Source organism: Lemur catta, chromosome 2, assembly GCF_020740605.2.
Source record: "Lemur catta isolate mLemCat1 chromosome 2, mLemCat1.pri, whole genome shotgun sequence".
Lineage (NCBI taxonomy): Eukaryota > Metazoa > Chordata > Mammalia > Primates > Lemuridae > Lemur > Lemur catta.
In genome coordinates, this window is record NC_059129.1 from 106,667,989 (window position 1) to 106,692,056 (window position 24,068).

The window sequence follows — 24,068 nt, forward strand, 5'->3', positions numbered from 1 at the left end:
CTGATCATTCATGTGCTCACTGGAGGAGGAACACTTTACATTTTATTCAGAAGCTTTTCCTTTGCATTCACAACTTGGCCAACTGGCACAAGTGGAATCTTTAAAGAGTTGAGATGATAGAAGCTGAGAGTAGAAAAGTGGTTACCAGAAGTTTGAGGGTGGGAGAAATGGGAAGATGTTGAAAGTGTATAAACTTTAAGTTTTAAGATGAACAAGTTCAGAGTATCTAATGTACAGTTTAGGTAGTGACAAATGTGTCAATTAATTTGATTGTGGTAATCATTACACAATGTATGCATTTATTAATATCAAATCATTATGTTTTATACTTTGAATATATATAATATTTATTTGTCAATCAGATATTTTAAAGTGAGGAAAAATAACAAATGCAATTGTTAAGTTTTGGTAGATATATTTTTCACTTTTATAATGCCAAAGTGTTTTCTGATTGGCTCTACAAATTTATCTTGCTACTACTGGTGAATATTCTATATTTGTAGGATAAGTATAATTAATTATTCTTGTTTCTTCATACTGTCAATATTTCATTGTGTGGAATTTAACAAATTTTGCCGGGATGATACATCTAAATTCATGTTCTCATTGTGGTTTTAATTATATTTCCCTACAAACAGTATTTTTGTTAATTCGATTTCATATTAAATACACTTTCTGTGAAGATGGTGGAAAGGACAAAAACCACTGACCACTAGGTATCAGAATAACTAGATGCTATTTTAGGCCTATAATTGTATTTCTTAGGAGATTTTTCTGATCCTAAAGAGCCTCTGAGCCTTCATTTATACAATGAGAATATAGAAGAAGACCTCTTTCAGCAAGAAAGTTTTTGCAAATTTATAAAGATTCTACTGTTAAAGACCAAAACCATCACAATGAATCTATCTTCTAAGTTCAAGTACTGATACAACAACATACCTACAAAAAGAACAATTTTTAAAGGAATACTAAGTTTGTAAATTAGGAGGATTTTCTGTTATGATTGAAGTAGTATGGATTTACCCATATTTCCTCTTTAGAGGTTCAAGTAAATAAACCATAATAATAAAATAAATAGGGATTTTTCCTTCTAAGTAATGTACAAGGAATATTTACTCTTGTTATTCTATTCAATGCAAAGCATAACATTTCTTCAGAAAATGTAGCATGCCTTTTGGTCCTCATACCAAAACTTTTGTGTTAGTGTCATCGAAAAACTGAACAGGGCTGTTTATGAACCACCAATCTAAAGAAATATATAAAAGATGGGTTAAATGTCCTCATCGGTAATGAATTGATAGTTTTTCTGTTTTCATTCAATATTTTGCCTTAAAATTATGTGTAACACAACAAATATAAAACATTTTTCGAAGTGGAAGAAAGTTAACCAAGAGAAATTAAAAATATTTATTTCTCCATGTAAAAATTCAATAATTGCTATACTTTCTTCATATCTTCATATCAATAACTGTATCAACTCTATCACTTAATTAAATTATGTTTAAATTATATGAATTTCAAGTATCATATATTGACCTGTTGTTACATGGACTCCAGATCTAAAATAAACAAACAAGAAAACATTTCTTTCTCTTAGAGATCCATCTATTTTTATAGGGAGAATTGATTTCATATAAACCTTACTTTACATGCTCTGAAATAGGTTTTTTTTTTTCTATTTTTCCCCCATATGAACTTGAACAAGTTGTTTATTTAATTTCATTTATTTCAAACTTAACATGGTGACCATAATTTCCATTCTATGTACTTCAATGTTTTCTTCTTTCTAGATTTATCCCATTCTATCATAAGTGTAAGGGGAGAAAATAAGATAATGTTTAAAATTCTTTTACAATGAACTAATGATATAATATCAGTGCCAAGATGATAGAATATCCATATAAACAAAAAAGCATCCTTTTTATCAATTTTTCAACTAATTTCATCTAACATAGATTCTAATAGTTTTGCAAAAATTATGAATAGCACTTCTCAATAAAACCAGAATTTTCTAATTCAAATGGTACTCAGAGATCATCTAATCAAGCTCCTTCATTTTACAGATTTGCAACTGGAGATCCAGAGGCATTAACTAACTCACCCGACATCCACTGCCATTACTAGAACCCACTTTTCCTAGCTTTCATTTTAGTGTGCTTTCCACTCTATCAACTGCCCATGAGATTGAAAGCCTGAGAAAACTGCATTGAAATTCAGATGGCAATAAGTCTAGCTCATCCCTACACACTCGAAGGTCAGCTTTCAATTTATTGGCAAATGCTTGAGCTAAAATTTGCTCCATGTAATGTAATGTAATGTAAAGTTCTGCTATTTTAGGATACATGAACAATTAGATTGGCTTAAAGCCCTTGAACAAATGTGAATTTATGTTAAAAATCATTACATTAGTTCCATGCATCTTTGGGCTAAATACTTCTTTTCACGTAAAGTTTTTTTGCTAGCACCAATCAATGTAGGAAATTATAAAAAATTATAGGCTAGTAAAATTTTTATGACTAACAGAATTTTTAAAAATTTATCCATAACATTGCCCTGAAGCTGCAAAATTCTTTTAAGAAGTTTTACACAGTATTTTAGAAATATCCTTAATTGTGTTTAAGATTTTATCACACAAAATTGTGCTGCTCTCCTTTGTTTCAGAAAACCTCCACCCTCCGTGCATACTGCTAGAGATTTATTAATCTGACACTTGGTTTCCAGATATAATGAAAATAAGGAAACCACTGCAAAGCTCATGCTACCATTATTGATCTTAGGCTGTTGGGGAAAACAACCAAAGCTCAGAGGTAGATAATGTTGCAGACACTTCTTCCCATGACAGCTAACCAAGATCCAGACCAGAATTTTCATCAGTAAAGAATGCTGACCTGGGAAGTATACGGAGGGGGACATGGAACATTTAAAATATCAAGGGCCCACTTACCCTTTATTCTAGCCGTGGCTGAACTAATAAAAGTCAAGGGTTATTGAAAATATATCTTTCTATCGCTAGTATTTTTCTGTAGCAGTTATCACCATTGGGCTTAAGGGCTTTGACAAAGGAGCTTTTTAACATGAAAGCAGCAAGAAGCGAGCCCCATTGCTGAGCCAGTTGGAGGCCCAAATGGTGCTTTTTAAAAATAAGCTTGGAGAGCATTAAGCATCTCTGAGCAGGTACCTCTTTCCCCTCAGGATCACAGATGCTACCTTTTCTGACTTTTCTCTCTTTCCTAAGGATCTGTGGGAAATGTGGCCAAATGAGATAACTCTGCAAACAGCCATTCTGAACCCTTCAAAATCCCCAGTTTTTGTGAGGATGGCTCTCAGAGGAAATGAAGGAGAAGTAAACAGACTCAGAAGAGGAAATGGAAAGTGCAATAAGCAATAGAAAGTTGGGGTAGGAGTGAGAAACGGAGATGGCATTTACAATGTAAAACCTGGTCATTTTCAACGTACTTCTCAAAAATTTCATTTGCAACTGAAATAAGAATAATGAACTTGTCAATACTTCAGTTTGTTTTTATATTTTATCATACTTTTGAAAGTGGTAGATTGGCAGTGGAAGACAATTGGACTCAGCAAATCAGTGGGTTCAGGGTAAGCACAAAGAACTACCAGGCCGGGCCAGTAGCCAGCAAGGCTAGAAGAAAGCACATCTTCTGCATGAGGTGGTGGCATCCTCTTACAGCAGTGGCTCTTGATTTTTTTAAAAATTTTCTCATTAATAGAGAGGAGTTTCTTGGGAAAAAATTCACATGCGTTGCTTATCTAGTAAACAGATGACTGATTTATGGACCACTTTAGAAATCTCATAAGATGATAAAGCTACAATTACTTCTCTTCTTTCTATTTTTACCATGTTTGTCTATTTGACATCTTTCTGAAAAACATTTATTAAATGTCTACCATGTGCCACATTTGTGTTCACATGCCCTGAAATCAGGGCAATCACAGAAGAGGAACAATAGTTGCACACATTTAGGGGGTAGTTTTATTTATCACATAAAATCTTTGCCTCTAAATAGGATCACTATAGTTTTTCAGGCAATTACCTTTTCTAAAAACAAATAATGTCTGTTCCATAATCTATGTAAACACTCTACACATTAATTAGTATAGAAAGTCTGCAAAGCTGAATTAAAACATCTCAACAGGAGGGACAGATGGGATTCCCTTTCTGAGAGAACCTGTTGGTTAGTTATTAGACAGGAATTCCTGTTATTGCCTCCCTACGCATTATAGCCACATCAACCTCCCATGGATAATAATGCAAGTCTTAGAATTAAAGGTAAAGATGCTTTTAATTTCAGAAACAAATCTTTCTTTATTTAAATAACACCACAGGCTACTATTAAGCATTTTAACAAAACAGAATACCTACATAAAATCAAAGAGTAATAAACATCAAATTAGAGTACACAAAATTTCATCTACGTATTTCTATGGAAGAGTAGCATATGGAAAATCTTGAGCTTTCATTTCCATGTATTATGGATCATACAAATGTATTATATTTATTTGAAGGGAAGACTACTATATATTCATCCTATGTAATGCACTAGGCTTTATGGGAAATACATCTTGTATGATTATCTCATTTAATTTCTGCAATTTCCCAATGAGGCTGATATTATCATCTTTATTTGCAGATGAAGGTAATGAAACCTAGAAAATGTGTGTACTTTCCCCAAGTTCATAAAGATAGTAAGGCTCAAGGTAAATTTAAAACCTAGACTGAGTACAAAGCTTCATGATTTTTTTCTCCATATCACACTGGCTACAGAATTTCTTAATACAGATTAACATAATGGGTGATAGAATGGTTAAATCTACTCTTTCCAGTTTTCATAAATCTGAACTGCTATGTTTGTATAAATTAAACAAATTACAAATTTTATATGCAAGAAGCATTGATAGTTTATCTCTGAATATTTTCAGTTACTTTTATTTTTCCAAATATTTTCTACAGGCAATTATCAGATTTTAAATGACTCATTCACTTTATTATAATAATCATGTCTTAAGGTGCTAATTTTTTGCTTTAGTAATTTCCACGTAAAACTTTAGAATATCTGAAAAACAAAAATTGTTATGTGGACTATTTATTAGCATATGAGTAGTAAATATTTTTCATATGGTAATGCATTTCTCTTACACACAGGAATTATTTGTGCAAATGAGGAAATAAAATTCATGTTTGCACAGTAGATTAATTAGAGAATGATTATTAACCTTATAAATGTTTATTAGTTTAATAATTATATGTTATTTATTTAAAATTTATTGCTCAAAAATTTTTCTGGGTTTCCTTTAACAAGTTTTATAATTATTCTTAAATATCAGTTTATTTTTAAAAATTGTTTCCAAAATTTCCCCCTACATACATTGTAATTTGGCCTCCAAGAACATAAAGTCATTAAAGAGCTATTTTATTATATGAAAGGATGAAAAAGAAGGATAATGTGGTTGACAATGTAGGGGGAATTACGTATTTCTGTACAATGCAGGTGAGCAACCTGAACAGAGTATTAGTCAATAATTATCAAAAGTTTTAAAAGTGGTTAGACTGTACCCCATCAATTTTACTTCTAAAAGACATAATTCAGAAAAGCACATATAGATGTAATATATGAATGTTTATTGCACGATTACCAATAATACTGAAAAAAATGGACACTGTCTAAATATCCTTCTGTAGTCAGTGAGGAAAACTTTTATGCATCAAAAGACACTATCAAGGGGGGGGGAAACAACACACAGAAGGAAAGAAATATTTGCAAATCACATATCCAGAACATACAAAGAACTCTTATAATTCAACAAGAAAACAAATAACCCAATTCAAAAGTGAGCAAAGGACTTGAATAGACATTTCTCCATAGAAATACAAATGGCTAATAAGAACAGAAAAAAATGTTCAACAGCCTTAGTCTTTATGGAAACGCAAATCAACGCCACAGTAAGATACTACTTCACACCCACTAGTAAAAATATAATTTTAAAAAAATGGAAATAACAAATATTGATGAGGATGTGGAGAAATTAGAACCCTTGTGCATTGCTGGTGGGAATATAAAATTCTGTAGCCACTGGGAAAACAGTTCTCAGAAAGTTAAACAGAATTACAATGTTATCCAGAAATTTCACGCTGAGGTATGTACTCAAAAGAGTTGAAAACAAGAACTTAAACAGATACTTATAAAACAATGTTCATAGCAATATTATCCAGAATAGACAAAAGGTGGAAACAACCCAAGGGTCCATCAATAGACAAATGAATAAACAAAATGTGGCCTATACATACAATCAAATATCATTCAGCCATAAAACTCAATGAAGTTTTGTAATATGTTACAATATGGATGAACCTTGAAAACATCATAAGTGAAATAAGCCAGACACACAGAATAAGCATTGTATATTCCACCATGTGCATTATCTAGAACAGGCAAATACATAGAGACAGAAAGATTAGATGTTACCAGAAACTGGAGGAACGGAAGAATAGGAAGTTATTGCTTAATAAGTACAGTTTCTGCTTGAGACGATGAGTTCTAGAAATGATGATGGTTGTACAACATTATGAATGTAATTAATGCCACTGAATTATATACTTAAAATAGTTAAATTGTCAACTTGGTACATCTATTTTACCACAGTAAAAAAAGAAGGCAGTGGGTTAAATATTCTGAATTCATTCAGAGTATTACTATGCTAATATTAAAATGTTGATATAGAATTAATTTGATTGGTAAAAAAAAGATGTCCACAATATATTTGATGGGGAATAAAAGCCCTACAAATCAGTTCATATACTATAATCACATTTGAATAAATAAGTATTTGTGGTGTGCTTTCATGTATGTGAATGAATGCGTTTGTGTGTGAGAGAGAAAAATGATAATGATAAAACTGTATTTATAGTGAGATTTCAGCTAATTGTCTCTTTTCTGAACTCTAATGTTTTGCTCTATTTTAATAGGTGGAAATTTTTAAAAATAAAATTTTTTCATTTTCAAAAGAAGAGAAGAGAAAAAATCTAGAGCAATATATGAAAAAATGGAAGAGGTAAAAAAAATGGAAGGAAAGAGGGAGGAGCAGAAGAAAGAGAGGAAAGAGAAAGAGGACAAAAAACATTCAGGTCAGATTTTGCTCTCAACTAACCTTGGAGATCAATTCCTTTGAAAGAAAAGAACTTAGTACTCTGAAACACAGAGAAGGAACCAGGCAAGGTCAACTTTTGTAGCTGCATCTATTTTCCTTCTATTGAGCACCTCCCATCTGATCTGCCCTCCAGGACACTTGCAATGAGGATTTCTGCCTAATGAAGCTGCAGAGCTATTCATGTCATACGTAAAATTGTAAAATTTTCAAGAAAATAATTCAGTGTTAGGATAACTATACTTATAGTCTTCCATTTCGTGCATATTACATAAATATGTATACAAAGCACTTTGGAAAAATAAGAAATTTCCTGAGATATGTTGGCCATTAAGCACTCACTCAAATATTTTCTGTTCCCCTTTTGGGCACATGGCATAATGGCACTTCCTTGTCCCTGGGAAGTTACTGTGACCATATGATTGTCTTGGACAATGTTACGTGAGTAGGAGAGTCATGTATCATTTCCATCTGGAACTTTTTGTGTTAGTGCACCATTTGCCACGTTCACCTTTCATGCCTTGACGGTAGTGAAAGCACTGAGATGGAGCCTCCCTCAGCCTTGGTGCCTGAAGATGAAAACACAGATCAAAGCCCCTACTTCGATCAGGCATGGTGTTTCATGCATGTAATCCTAGCACTGTGGGAGGCCAAGGCTGGAGGATTGCTTGAGGCCAGAAGTTCAAGACCAACCTGAGTATCATAGCAAGACCCTGTGTCTACAAAAAATCAAAGCCCTCTACTTGATCCATGACCAACATGCAGCAAGAGTGAGAAATTCACAAAATTTATTAACTATTTCTTGAGTATCTACTTGACATCAGTCCTGTTTTCAGCAAGTATATAAACCCAAGGAACAAATCCCACCTTTGTGGAGTTTACATTTTAATGTGGGAGACAGATAACAACAGTAAATGTAATAAATATAAATCTTATGATCTTCTAGAAGGCAATAATGCTATGGAAAAAGTATTCAAGCAGCATAAGTGAGATCAGAAGTGCCAGGAAGTAGGATGAGTGAATTTTAGATAGAGTGTTGAGAATAGTCCCCACTGAGAAATGACATTTGTGCACAGACTTGGAGGAGATCACACTAACTTCAAGGGCCTCAAGATAGGCAGGAGGATGGAGGGTTAGAGGTGGTGAATTGGTCCTCATGATTACTCAGAATGAAAAAAATGACTTAGAATGTTATAAAAGAATAATCTCAATAGATATTGGGTTACTCTGTAAATTGCACATGCCCACATTTTCTTTTGTAATGTAAAGCTGTTAATTCTAAATACTTAACTGAGCTAAAAATCAAATCCCTATGTTTATGTGTAGGGAGTATAATCTAGTATATTTCCATCCCATTGCTTCCTCTGAGCCATGAATTGGAGAGGGTTGTAGAAATCCTAGAGGGTTCAAAGGATTTTAAAGATTTGAAAATAATAATCACAGTGAAATGCTGAGAGGATTGAAATTCATTTGCAACATTGTAAGTATACGTGTGTCTACAAGTGTTTGTATGTAACACATATGTATAGACTAGTCATATGTATACATACTTATTGTTTCATATGCATATATCTCTGAATATTTTTAATGTCATTGGAGATATAATTTCTTGACTATACACAAACTAAGAGTCAAATTGCAGTTGGCTATGCCTATAGTTAACTAAAGTTTCCACCCAGAAAAGTTTCATTCAGATTTCTTAATGTAAACTACAACATGGTCAATTTTCTGATGAAAACCTAAATTGCATTAGCCTGGATGACCCTATGGATATTATAGAAGAATGACCTACCAAATAAGAAAGCCATTTGATATTTTAGATTGGCTAATTCTGTATCTAGTTAAAACCACACACTGATCTATGAAAAAACTCATAGAAATGCCTCAGCAGAAATATGACCTAAGATTCTGCTTTTGGCATAAGCAGCTCTACACTAAAAGAATGATGAAGTAATTGTGCAATGTTGCAATCACAGACATTTCCAACTCTTCAGTAATGCAAATCATAGCTCATGAATTGAGTCAAAACATCTTTCTTCACCAGTAAGAGGTCAAAAAATAAGAAGTGAAAGTGGAAAAGTAGAAGGACCACATTTCAACAGACTATCCTTTTCCTTGTTCATACAAATTCAGACAGTCACTATTCAGTGCAGGGGTCAAGGCCTGCCCTGAATGAAATTTATATCCATCTGAAGTGAGTGGGCAATCAGTTAGGGGTATTTAGTAAAATTCTGTTTACTTTATATCACATTCTGCTGATGAATGCCTGTTCTCAGAGACCCAAAATTAGGAATCACAATACCTAACATCTGGATTAACAATGCCACAGTATCAGAATTTCAAGCAAAAGAGTATTTTAACTGTAAATTGTAGACAGACATACATCATTATACCTCTTTGAGTAACTAAGTTAAACTTGTTTGTTTTTTTTTCTTTTAAATGTATTCCCCTGGATAAACTAGAAAGGGTAGTTGGAAGGGGAAAAGAACCAGGGAACAGAAGCTTTGCCCTTGGCTTTTCATTGCTCAACTGGGAGAAAACAACTACCAGAGAGGTCTGCAACCTTACTCTGCCATATTGTTCAGAATGTCAGCCATAGATCACCTGTGACAAGTATTTAATTCTTTGTCTCACCAGGGACAATGTGCAACCTTCTGCTGGAAGTGAGGTGTTTTCGTTTCATTTTAAAGCTGCCAACAATAGTTGTCTTTTTGGCCTTGTAGTGACTCTCTTTCGATTTAGTATTCCCAACTTCTTCCTCTAAAAGCTATGGAAATCATTCCTTTTGCACTGATTTCCATGCTAAATCCTTTCAAAAGTCTATGACACACACGGCTCTTCCCACCATAATAGTTCCTTTTCTTGTTTACCCACAGAAAGCCACCAAGAGCATTTTTGCATTTGTTTTTGCCAAATGAACAGAATAAAATAGTAAAATGCAATGATTAAAGAGTCAGGGCAAATGATAGTGGGCTTCTGCTGAGAAGGATGTATATAAAGATTAGAGTGAACATAGGCAAGCAGTTTTTCTAGGCTTTGTACTGAAAACATAAATTATATCCCAGTAATAGCTGATATGTACAGTAATTAGAAGATTCTTTCTACCACTAAGAAGAGAATATATGTAGAGTCAAATATTGCCTCACATGCCATTTTCCAGATCATTGACAATTCACTAATGTCTGTGTACCTGGACCATCACATAGTCACAGAGCAGCACAGATGGATCCTCCAATTCCTCCAAATGGTGTCCATCTTCATTGAATTTGAATTGCCACTGTAATGCTTATTAAAAATCAGAAATACCTAATGTATTCTATTTTATTTCCATTTTTAAAAAATTAACAAATAAAAGTGAAGTGCATGCTGTATCCTCTCTTGTTGGATATGTATTAAAAGTATTTTTTAAAATATGTGAATACAGGAATGTTGTAGATATATTTTATTATGATATAAATTTGGCACTTTGAGACACAGAAAAAGAATCTGTAATATTTAGTTTCTTTCCCAAACAAGTTCTCATTGTTGCAGATATAGTGAATAAAGAAAAAGCTAACAACTATTATTTTTAATAGAAAGAAAGGTACATATGTAAGAATTTAAATATTTTTTTAAAAAAAACTTGGTCTTAAAAGTTATAAAATTTATATCTGTGTGGGCCGGGCGCAGTGGCTCACGCCTATAATCCTAGCACTCTGGGAGGCTGAGGCGGGCGGATCGCTTGAGGTCAAGAGTTCCAGACCAGCCTGAGCAAGAGCGAGACCCCATCTCTACTAAAAATAGAAACAAATTATCTGGCCAACTAAAAAAATATATATAGGGAAAAAAAAATTAGCCAGGCATGGTGGCGCATGCCTGTAGTCCCAGCTACTCGGGAAGCTGAGGCAGTAGGATCGCTTAAGCCCAGGAGTTTGAGGTTGCTGTGAGCTAGGCTGACGCCACGGCACTCATTCTAGCCCAGGCAACAGAGCGAGACTCTCTCTCAAAAAAAAAAAAAAATTATATCTGTGTGGACAATAAAAAATAGACTATAAAAATGTTTTTATGCTGCAGATGTAAGCTATCTATACAAGTGCAATATAATGCTTATAAAAATAATAAATGTTTTTCAGCTCATTGTAGCAATTCCAATTTAGATATTCATCAACCTGGATGAGGTCAAATTTATTCACATTGTTTCAACATTCTAAGTCACTGCCATTGCTTAAATAAAGGACTTTACCTCAGCTATAAACTCCCATTTGTATGTGAAAGTATGAATCTATATATTGTCTACCTTGGTTTCCTTTTATAATATAATATTAAAAATAATATGGACTTCAGAAAATAAATTTACAAAATAAATATGGAAAGCATAGAGTTTTTGTTAACCTTAATGTTTGTATTTACAGAGTTAGAAATATTTCTTTAATTTCATGTGCATTTTTTTCATCATGTATTATATTTATTCCTTACATATGGAATTGCCTATGGGCATATGGAAAGCTTCAGTAAACTCCATATAATAAGCTAGTTGGAAATTTGCTTAATTCTGGTGACAGTCATTTTCAAATATGCTTTGTTAAAAATTTTGCAATATGTGTAAAGAGATGTATTTTCTGTGTGTTAGGCTCTGATTGCATTCCTGACCCAGCCATGCCAGTAAAATATATGCTGGAAAATATTATGGCATTTGTAATAATGTTTTCAAGTGGAACATATCCCTATGGAACATATTCTATGTGTATTGTAGATATTGGGAGGATAAGCATTCAGGGGGCATGTTACTCAAAGTGAAGCTGTCGCCAGGTAATAGAGTACTACAGTACTTGGGTGAAATGATACAGATAGACTTATTTCATTTTCCAGTGGGAACATTTTAAACTGACTTGCTGTTAAGAATCTGTAAAGTGTCTAAGCAGGGGAAAAAGCAGCAAGGCTGATAAAATCATAAATAGCTTTTCCATCACTGCTGAAACTCTAATTTTCTTGCTTATTGCTTGAGTTGATAAAACAAATAAAAGAAGGAATCTCAGAAAGAGATTTCTTTAATATGCAAAATGAATTTCAATGTACTCTCCTGCTGGTATTTTTATGGAAAACCTGACTACATGGTACACATGGAATGTAGAAATCTGCATTTAGATAGAAATATTATAAAATGCATGCTATGGTACAAAGTTGGTCTTTTAATGGAGATGGCAAAGTGCTGCATTATATGGTTGAGTGGAAAGACAGCATGTATATAGGTTTTCATGTCTTCAGCAACCAAGTGCCTGTTTTGCCCAAGAGAGGACCATGTTATTTTGAATCTTTGACAAATATTGATGAGGCAAAAATATACCATATGGGTAGGCCCTTCTCCAAGTGAAATTTTGGTGCAATCTATAGGATATGCTTGCAATGTATAATTTTTTTTCTCCCCAAATGCTTTTGGGAAATAGCAAAGATTGATTTTGTTTGCAGGTATTCCAATGTACTTAGGTGAATTTGACTGTAAAGAACTGAGCGCTGTCTAATGGTTATAGTAAAACAATAGGGGTCAGAAATATTTGATTCTATTATCTTTACTGTGCTGTGGGTAACCTCAGAAATTTCACAGTTCTTCAGTAGCTCAGATATTTCTATCAGAAAATGTACAGGTAAAGTTGCCTCTTGCCAACAGTTCCACGGGGCTAGAGGGAGGGCTAATGGGTTGACATTTGTGTAACCATTTGAAAACTTCAAATGAGCATTTCTTTACGTTGTTAGTAGAATTCATTGTTATTATCAAGCATGTGTAAAAATAACTATTACATGGATGAGAAATGAACTAGTGGTATAGAGATATATAAATTGTTGAAATAAAGATAATTGATTAAAAATAATTATAAGCAGAAGAGATCATAAAGATGTGAGCTCTTTAACACAAAACTTTTCTTTGTAAGAATACTGCATTTGAATTAAGTATATCTAATGAGTTTATAGCAGACAGAAAAAAATGACACAAACATGTCAGGATGAACTCTCGCGTAACTATGTTCTCTTCTAAAACCTCACACATACGTAAAGGAAAAGGATAAGAGACTGCATAATCTCACAAGAACACAGAGAACAGGGCAAGCCTTGGAAGTGAAAAAAATTTAGAAGCAGTAAAGCCTGATGATGCCTGATTAAGCAGCCTATAGAAAGCTGAAACTAAAGTTTGGAGGCTAAAGCTAAGGAGTTCAGATGACTGTGACTAGAAACCCCCAGAAATGTTCAGCAATCATCACATTGATGTGGGGGTACAAGTGGGACTAGAAATAGAAGACCTGGCTGGAAATCTGTGTGATAAGCAGCTAGATGCTCAGAGCCACCTCCTCACCTTATCAGAGGCATGGTAGTTTGCTGCTGTAGAGGTGGAACCTGAGGAACTCTGGATCTGAAATGAAAAGTGTGATTGAAAGTGGGAGAGTTTTACTGAGAACTGTAAGTGAAAGTCTACAAGTGGTAAAGTCTTCATAGAACTAGATCTTCGTTTTTCATAGTAAAAATTCAATAATAACTCTCAAATTAAAAAATTAAGAAGCCCATTATAAATTGCTTATTTTGAAATATTGGAAACAACTATGAGAAAAAATTTTAACTAAAAAGTTTAAAAGAAGTAAGAGCTAAACAGTCAAACTCAGAGTCAAATCAAAGACTCAATACCATTCAAAACTGCTACAAAGAAAATAAAATACCTAGGAATATACATAACCAAGGAGGTAAAATATCTTTACAAAGAGAACTATGAAACACTGAGGAAAGAAATCACAGATAATACAAACAATTGGAAAAATATATCATACTCATGAATTGGTAGAATCAACATTGTTAAAATGTCCAGACTATAATAGACAAAGTGATTTACAGATTCAATGCTACCTCCATCAAAATACCAATGTCATATTTCACAGATCTAGAAAAAATAATTCTACATTTTGTGTGGAACCACAAAAGAGCACAAATAGCTAAAGCGATCTTAAGCAAAAGGAACATAGCAGGAGGCATCACATTACCAGACTTCAAACTATATAGCAAGACTATAGTAACTAAAACAGCATGGTATAGGCACAAAAATAGAGACATAGACCAATGGAACAGAAAAGAAAACCCAGATATAAAACCATCCACATATTGCTATCTGATCTTTGACAAAGCAGACAACAATATACACTGGGGGAAAAGAATCTCTAGTCAATAAACAGTGCTGGGAACATTGGTTAGTCACATGCAGAAGAATGAAACAGGACTCACATCTCTCACAACTGACCAAAATTAATTTAAGATGAATAAAGGACTTAAATGTAAGGCATGAAACCATAAGAATTCTAGAATAAAATGTTAGAAAAACTCTTCTAGATAATGGCCTAGGCAAAGAATTTATAAAGAAGACCCCAATGGGAATCACAGCAACAGCAAAAATAAATAACTAGGATTTGATTAAATTAAAAAGGTTCTACACAGCCAAAGAAATAATTAAAAGAACAAATAGACAACCTACAGAATGGGTGAAAGCTATATATCCAATATAGGACTAATAACCAGAATCTAAAAAGAGCTCAAGCAAATCAGCAAGAAAGAAACAAAACAATCCCATTAAAAAGTGGGCAAAAGACATGAACAGAAGCTTCTCAAAAGTACATAGACAAATGGCCAATAAATATATGAAAAATGCTCAAAGTCACTAAGCATCAGGGAAATGCAAATCAAAACCACAATGAGATATCACCTTACCTAAGTCAGAATGGTTTTTATTAAAAAGTCAAAAACAATAAATGCTGGCATGGATACAGAGAGAAAGGAATACTTATACATTGTTGATCAGACTGTAAATTAGCACAATCTCTATGGAAAATTGTATGGAGATTCCTCAGAGAACTAAAAATCAACTTACCATTCAATTCAGCAATTCCACTACTGGGTATTTACTGGAAGGAAAAGAAGTCATTTTATCAAAAAGATACCTGTATTTGGATCTTTATTGCGGCACAATTCACAATTGCAAAGATGTGGAATCAACCCAAATGCCCATCAATGCATGAGTGGATTAACAAAATGTGGTATATATACACCATGGAGTACTACCCCGCCATGAAGAAGGATGATTTAATGCCTTTTGCAGCAATTTGGATGGAACTGGAGACCATTATCTTAAGTGAAGTATCACAAGAATGGAAAAACAAACACCACATGCACTCACTGTTCAATTGGAACTAACTGATGAGCACACATGTGCATAGAGGGAAGTAAATCTCAATGGAAATCAAGCAGGGTGGAGAGGTAAAAGGGGAAGAACAAAAACCTACCTGACAGATATAATGAACACTATCTGGGTGATGGGCCATGTAACTGAAAACATTTGTACCCCCATAATATTTTTAAGTAATAAATAAATATTAAAAAAAAAGAAGTAAGAGCAAGCCTATGGTATATGGAATCCCAAGGAGGGAGGGATGGGAGCAGTGAGTTACTCTATTTATTTATAAGCTTGGAGAATTATTTGACTTGGATGCAATAAAACAACTTGGATGCATAATTTTAAAATGTAAAAATTAAATTAAAATGAAAAACTGATGACAATGTTTGTAAAATGAATGTACACACGCTAAGCCAAGAACGGATGAAAGAATTGCATGTTGATATATTCAGCAATGAGCATTGTTTTTTTAAACACAGAATTTAAAGGATCTGGCAAAATATTTTAGTAATCAAAGTGTAGATAAATCTCTGAATGGTTAAAATATGTATTTTTCTTGAAGATCACTGTTTTCTATGACTCTAGAGAGTTTATTCACTTGTTTTAAAATGGCTTTTCTCAACCCATTCTTATAACTGAATATACTACGAATTATTTGACTTAACTTTGGGTTGCCCACTTTACTCAGCTTTAAAACAAAAGAGATCATGGATCAAAAAGACAATTTTAGGGAAAGTAAAACACATGGTAGGGTTCACATTCATTATATAAATAAATGCATTGCTTTAACAATGCAGTACACTACAATTATAAACTAAAAAGAAAAATGTAACCAAAGATTTACATAATTAAATATTAGGGATAGAGCTTTTTTGCACTGACCTTTTGGTAAAGCTTAAAACAAATAAGTTAGCTTAAAGATGATACCTATTCTCTAAATTCCAGTCTTTTTGGAAATATGGCATAGTCTTAGATCACTATGGCTAAAAAGAAAATATTACAGAACTGTTGCAAGCTTCATTTTTTTGCAATCTTTTTTTAGTAACCAAATATCATAGGAATGTTTCTCATAGATATCCAAATGCAATTTTGCCATCACCTCATTTTGATATCCTATTTTAAATTTAATGAATTCTGAAAAGCCTTTGGATATTCCAAGTATGTCTTACTGCAAAAGTCACCAGAAGTATTTCAAGATACATCTATATTCATTGCATTACAGTGTCTTACCACTGAAAGTAATGGAGATATTGTGTGAGGCACGTCTTGGGCTTGCCATAGAGCTCTGATTTTCCAGAGGTTAATGGATGACTATAATCTAGATGAATCTTCAAATATAATATCCTACCATAGGTGCCATCACCTGGGAAGTCACATGTAGGTGCTAAAGGCTAATAGCTATTACTTTACTCTGCTTTCAACTTTAAATATGACCTTCAAGCATTACAATGCTGAATGTTATTGATTTGAAGAACAGCTTTTTTTTCCCCTGCTGATTCATTCTCTAATCAGGAAAAACAAATGGAGTTTTCCCTTCTTTTATTAATATGCTATCATTATGAAAACAATAACAATGAAATTGCGTATGTTTGAAACATTCAGATTTTGCAAAAGGAAATTTAAAAGAATCACTAATATTAAATACATATAATAAAAAACCAATTTTGATTAGCTGATTCTATTCTTTGGGTCTTAATCTAATTGACAATTGTGTTAAGAATATAAATTCACTGCAAGGATTTTGTATAATAGTTATCTGAATAAAAAGTAAGATATCAATTGTTAAAAACTTATGAAGCATATTGTGAAATTAAATGATAGAGCATCCTCATGAATCTTTGACTCTGCACATATTTCTAGGCATGCTTCAAGGAGTAAAGCACGACATCATCCATATATTTACTCAGAGAAAAGGAAGGATAAAAATGACATATGGACCAAGTTTAACATTATAGTTACTTGTAACTGAACAGTCTGGCTTTCAGTTTAAACTACTCAAGCTTCACTCTCAGTTTATTATATCATCCAGATTCTTCAACTAAACAGCTGATTGTATTAATGCCAAACACTATCTTAGTCTATAATGAGAATTTTGTTTTCCCTAATTGTCACTGGGTCTTACTTTATTAAGGAAAGCAGAATGAGCATCCATTCCTCCTCTGTTCATATTGAACAATAGCATAAAAACATTCTGGAATTTCCTAGTACCTCAAATATGAGTAGATATTAAAATAACAAGGATACCAATTAGTAGATCTTAGAATTTCTTCTCCAGATATAATTTCTTTCATAACCTGCCACAGGGTTCCTTTTAAATGTCTAGGTTCATTAGTATTAGAATCAGTCTTTAGATGTAATGTAATAAAAAAAATTTTTATCCAAAGCTCTTTAACCTATTTCATTAAATTTTTGTTCCTGTTAATGCAGAAGTTCAGTAATAATTAGGACTGTGATGGATTAATGATTGATAATTTTCCAAGTTAATATTGGCAAGCTGTAGTCAGAGACTTGCATTATTGCTATTCATCCCTGCTCTCTGGCATATTGAACATAAGCAAACTTGCTTTCCTTCCCTCTGTTTAATGGGCTGGAAGGTATTGACCTGGACCTGCAGCCTGCTCATTTCCATGATTGATGTATTTCCACTTAAGTAGTGTAGATTCTTTTTTTTTTCTTTTGCAGTTTATGTTGCCATTGAAAATAGATTTAAAGGAGACTTGACATATCATTAATCCTTCAGCTCATATTTTAGATTATATGAACATGGCAAAAATCCCTATAATGGAGAGAAATAACATTTGTTTACCTAATATAACTCTGTACTCAAGATGAATTCTAAATAGGTTAGTAGTTTTTAAAATTGATCTCTGTTATTTTATTCCCCAAATGAATCAACTAACATATTTCAGACACCTCTGAGTAATTCGTGGAAATTAAGAATTTTTGACATAAATATTAACAAAATTTTTAAATCTCCATTTTTATCACAGTTCAGATTTTGTCTTGTAAGCAACAGGGAACCATAAATATCTTGTTTTATTTTATTTTAAGCATGACAGATATACTACTAAATCTATTTTTTAAGTTATGATGCTGCTTGCTCTATGAGTGATGGATTGGAGTATAAGAGACTATGAAGGCGTAGAGACCGGCTAGGAAGCTATTACAGTGTTCCAGGTGAGAGGTGGAGGGTGATGCTAAAAAATGGGAGGTATTGACCAACGCCAGCAGCTGGGGAGAAGTAGAAAAGGGATTGGATGAAAGGGAGTTTGGGGTAATAGAAACAGTACTTAGAATAGCAAATGATTATTTGTCCATGATTGTATGTGGATAGGGCAGGAGCAGGGGTTGGAAGGGAAAGAAAGGTTGAGGAGAGAAAAGACGATGTTAAGGATGACTCTGATCACATCATTTTGGGTAGCTGAAAGAATGATGATATACAACGTACCAATGTCTATCTGTTCTTTTAAGAAAAGAAATGTGTGCTTTTTCTTATCTGCATGCAAACACAGTGCATAAAATAAATCAACATTTATGGAGTACAACTCTGTGCCAGGAACTGTGCAGAACTGAGAATACAAAGTTGTTTACAGCTTGTTTTGTTCCCTAAAAGAAGCCTGTACTGTAATCAAGGAAATAGATACCCAGAAAAGATAATCTCAAAATAATTTCTCTGTGATATATGTTTTTTTCACCAGAATTTTATTTGCAAATTGGAATAGAATACCGCTTAACCTATATTACTAACCTCATCTTGTGAATAGAGACCTAAACTTTTTATGGAATAAAATTATCAAACTGGAATATTTTCCATACCCTCTAACCATTCCTTAGGTGTCAGTAATATATTTGATTTTATTTCTAGGACACTCTGTCCAACCAAAACTTAGGTATAAACACCAAAGTCTCTAGAATATTTGTTTGCAGACCTCCATCATTTGGGTTAATGCATCAATGCATTATAATAGCAGCACCAGACCCTTCACTTTGGGCAACATAAATTATATAATTTTTTTCCATGTAATTTAATCTTTAAGAATGTTTGCCCTCCATATAGTACTTTTCAGGAGAAAACACCACCTATTTCAGCTTAATATACTTCAACAATTTCAAACTGAAACAGTATAAGTGAATTTTAAAAGGCTAATAATATTTTTAAATATGAAGAAAGGAAATGCCTTGAGTTCTAACTGTATGTTTTAAAGAGAATATTTTTTCCTTGCACAAGTGCAAATATCATCAATAGTCATTTGTAAAACAGATTCCAGTTTTGTGCTAATCTCTAAGTACTTATATGTCTACAAAAGGCATAATGAGTAACCTTTTTAAAGAGCTCATCTCCAAGTGTGTGCAATTTTCCGTTACAATACATAATTTCAAGAAATTCATGAACCCTGCAATGGAAATATGAAACTTCTTTAGCCACATTATTTCTTTCTATATTGTCAATGTCATCATATCCTATTAATAATTTGAAAAATAGCTGTTTCCAATAAAGTTTACAAGAGACAAATAGAGTATCCAAGTAAGTTTATAGAGAGAAAAATCATAAACAACCATGGAGAAATATTCTAAATTATTACATCTCATTCAGTATTTTATATCCCCCCAAATACCAAAATACTTCATTTATAATTTATTCTATTTTGTTGTGCAATGTTCTTCTTTCATTAAAATTTATTTATTGGTCTCCTAAAAGTGTTACCATATTATGGAGAAAAAAATTATTGTATCTTGCTAGAATGTTTAAGCACATATCTGAAAGAAATGTCATAAGAAACTGTGTGATTAACAATATAAAATCTCTAAGCTTCAATCAGAAGGGACTTTATACAGACCACACATTATAGTCTTAACAGTCTTAACATTCTTGTGGGTTGGATTATTCTGCTATACTATTTGAAATGTTTTATTTGTTAGGTTTGGCTTTTAAATATTTCTTACATCCCAGTACAATTGTAAGTATGAAAACAATATTTTTAATAAGTAAAAAGAAAAACATAGATTGCATATATCTCTAATGCAACAGCTTTTAAAATATTCATTAAATACTTTGAACATTATCTCATGATTATAGCTAATTAAACTATTCTTTTTCTTCTTCTTCTTCATTAAAAGTCTGCCACCTTAATAATCTGCTATTGATGTTTTCATTAAAAGAAATAGTTGTTCTCTTGTTTCTAGAACTTTTTTTCACTTTTCTTTCAAATGTTTCTATGACTATAATAACTTTTCTATCAGAAATATTCTGGCTCAATAATTTTATTAAATAAAAAGTTTGGGTTTTTACTCATGCAGGGAGGCTTATTAACACAGGTATTAAAGAAAATGACTACCTTGAGAAAACTTTGTAATAGAAAAGCAGGCAAATATTTAAAGTTTGAAACCTAAACTAGACCATGTTTTTCTCTAAGTTAACATATTCTATTCATTGTTTCATAAACTTAAGAGAATAGCAGCCTGTGGAAATACAATCTGTGTTAAAGCATTCCAATAGTCAACATGCGTTTTCTAATGTGTCAAGCATTAAAGAACTTTTTCCCAGTCAAAAATTGTATCATATCATATTGATTTTTGAGCATGTAGTAATTTAAATACTCGAATGCCCATACGTTTAGTATACAGTTCTATGGATTTTGAAAATTGCATATGCTTATGTAACCTGCCTCTGTACCAAGATATAAAACATCTTCACACCAGAAAAATCCTTCATGATAACTTTGAATGGCTTTAAGTAACATACTAAAAGAAAGAATTTGTCAAATTTGAGTTGGAAAAAAGAAAACTATATGCTACATGCAAAAGACAGATCTATTACTATTTAACCTAGAAATATGGAATAAGTAAATTGGTAAAGATCTGTCAGGTTAATAGGGCAAAACAAAACAAAATAGGGTATCCAACATTAACATAACTCAACTTTAAATATCATGTTCTGGAATCTAGTGGCTAGAAACCATGGATGTTTTTAAACACCCTACAGCGCACAGGGTAGCCCCCACCCCTAATCCCCAGCAAAAAGTTATCTAGCCCAAAAAGTCAACCGAGCCAAAGATGAGAAGATATGATTCATATCAAACTCCATACCCCGAAAATAGGAAATATACAGAGAAAATTTTAATAATAATCTAAACCTTAGAATATATACCATATTCTCTGAATGCAGTGCAGTTCCAAACTACTACTGTATATTTACCCAAAGGAAAAAAAGACATTCTGTAAAAAAGACATCTGCACTCAAATGTTTATAACAGCACAATTCACAATTGCAAAGATAGGGAAACAACCCAAGTGTCCATCAATACATGAGTGAATTAACAAAACACAGTATATGTATACAATGAAGTACTACTCAGCCATTAAAAATTGGGGAACCAATACCTCTTGTATTACCCTGGATGGAGCTGGAGACCATTCTACTAAGTGAATGAAGCATCACAAGAACAGAAAAACAAGCACCACCTGTATTCACCATTAAATTGGTACTAATCGATCAACATTTATATGCACATATGGAAGTAACATTCATCAGCGATCAGGTGGGGGGAGGAGGAGAAGAAGGTATGGGTAAATTCACACCTAACGGGTGGGATGCACAATGTTTGGGGGATGGGTATGGTTGTAGCTTTGACGCGGGCAGTGCAAAGGCAATTTATATGACCAAAGCGTTTGAACCCCTGTAATATTCTGAAATTAAAAAAAGAAAAAGAAATAAGAAAAGAAAAAAATAAAAATTTAATATTTCCCTTTTAAACAATTATTTTGTTAAAAAGAGTCAAACTAGAAACTATAGAACAATTAGAAAAAGTATTTTAAGAAAACACTATGTATCATCAGAAGAAACACACACTTAGATAACAAATGATAATGCAAAAAAGCTAATTAAGTGCTGAATAAAGGAACTAAGAAAGGATCAAAAATAAATATACCTAAGGCAGTTAGAAAAGTGTAAAGGTAGAAATTAATGATTAGAAAATGTGGAAAAAACTAAAATACAAATTCAAGAGCAGATTCTTTGCAAAAAGAAGCCAAATAAAATTTAAAACTTCAGGCTGATACAATTTAAAAAAAAAAAAAAGAATTAAGCACACAAAACAATATGTGTTTGCAAATAACTATAGATGCCAAGTAAAGACAAGAGCAAAATGAGAATCATTCTTTCTTTCTCTAAAAATAAATGTAGAAACTATATGGAATGATGCTTTTCTATGTAAATATAGAAATTAATTTAATATTCATTCTTAATTTTTATTTATTAATAAAATAGCCTTATAACTAATATTTTTTAAGTAGCATTTCCATTAAAGGCAGGAAAAAGACAAGAAAGTTCAATATTAGCATTGTATTTGAAGTTCTGAAAAGAAAAAAAGTGTTATGCTTTCTAACATTTCCAAGTATTATTAGATACTTGGAATTTCTAAGAAACAATTGAAATGCTAGTAAAAATAATGAGAGAGTTCAGTACAAGTACAGTGATTGATTGCAACATTGATAGAATATTTACATTTCCATATTCAAATATTATAAATGAAAAAATACACAGAAAGAAAAGATACCTTCTAAAAACAGACTTACCAAAAATATATAAAAATATATCTCCACATTAAAAACTGTTCTGAGCTGCAGAGAAACCAGTTAATAATTTTTTAATTTCAATATTTAAAATTTTTAAATATTGAAAAGATGTTATTTTCCCCAAATTAATTTATAAATGTAACTTGAACGATGTAAAAAATTAATAGTGACAAGTTTTATTTGCAATGTGAAAAACTGATTTTACTACATGTGGAAAAATAAACACAAAATAGCTTGTAAAAATTTCAGGAAGAAAAATAATGTGAGAGTAATGACCTAGCAGATGTTAAGACATAACGGAAGACTACAGTAATTAAAACAGTTTGGTAAAACTGTAAGAAGAGAGACAAATCAGTGAAATTGAGTAACCACAAAGGCCTGAACAATTTGGTAAATCATAAAGAAGGCATTTAAAGCAATGTGGAAATGAAGAATTATTTAATAAGTGATACTAAGATGATGAACTAGCCAATTGTAAAAAAGAAAAAAAATTAAATAGTATGCCACACTTTGCACCAAAGTAATCAGTAAATGTACAAATATTTAAAGGCAAAAGAATATATATGGATAAAGTATGCAAGATATAATAAACCCATAAAGGGAACACATAAATTTTTTTAAAAATATTTGTATGGAAAAAATGTCCAAATCCAAATTATAAAGGCCAAATCATAAAATCATTTTTAGGACACACAGCAAAGGACCTATTTCCTAATATAAAAAGAACTTTTACCAATCAGTAAATAAATAAACAATCAAAAAACTCAAAAACACATGGGCAAATCTATGAGAGCAGTTTGGGTGAGGGTATATCAACAGCAACAGGAAAAAATAGCTCAAAAGTTTGAGTAAAAGATTGGATTGACCTTTTCCCCTGAACAGACTTAGACCTTCCTGGAAAGGTGACCTTGGATCTGCCTGTACACAGTAACATATCCACTGAATCTTCTGAGTTAAGATAAATGTGAAATATGAAGAAATAAGAGCCAAATTTTGCTGTTAAGTCCCTGACTTTGGGGGATTTCTCCTAGACTAAATAAAACAGCTATGATTTCATACGGAGATCTTGGGCTTGCATGATTATAACATAAAAACGTGGTGGAAACCAAGTTTGTAGTTACTCTCTGTCAAGACAAATTACCTTGATCTC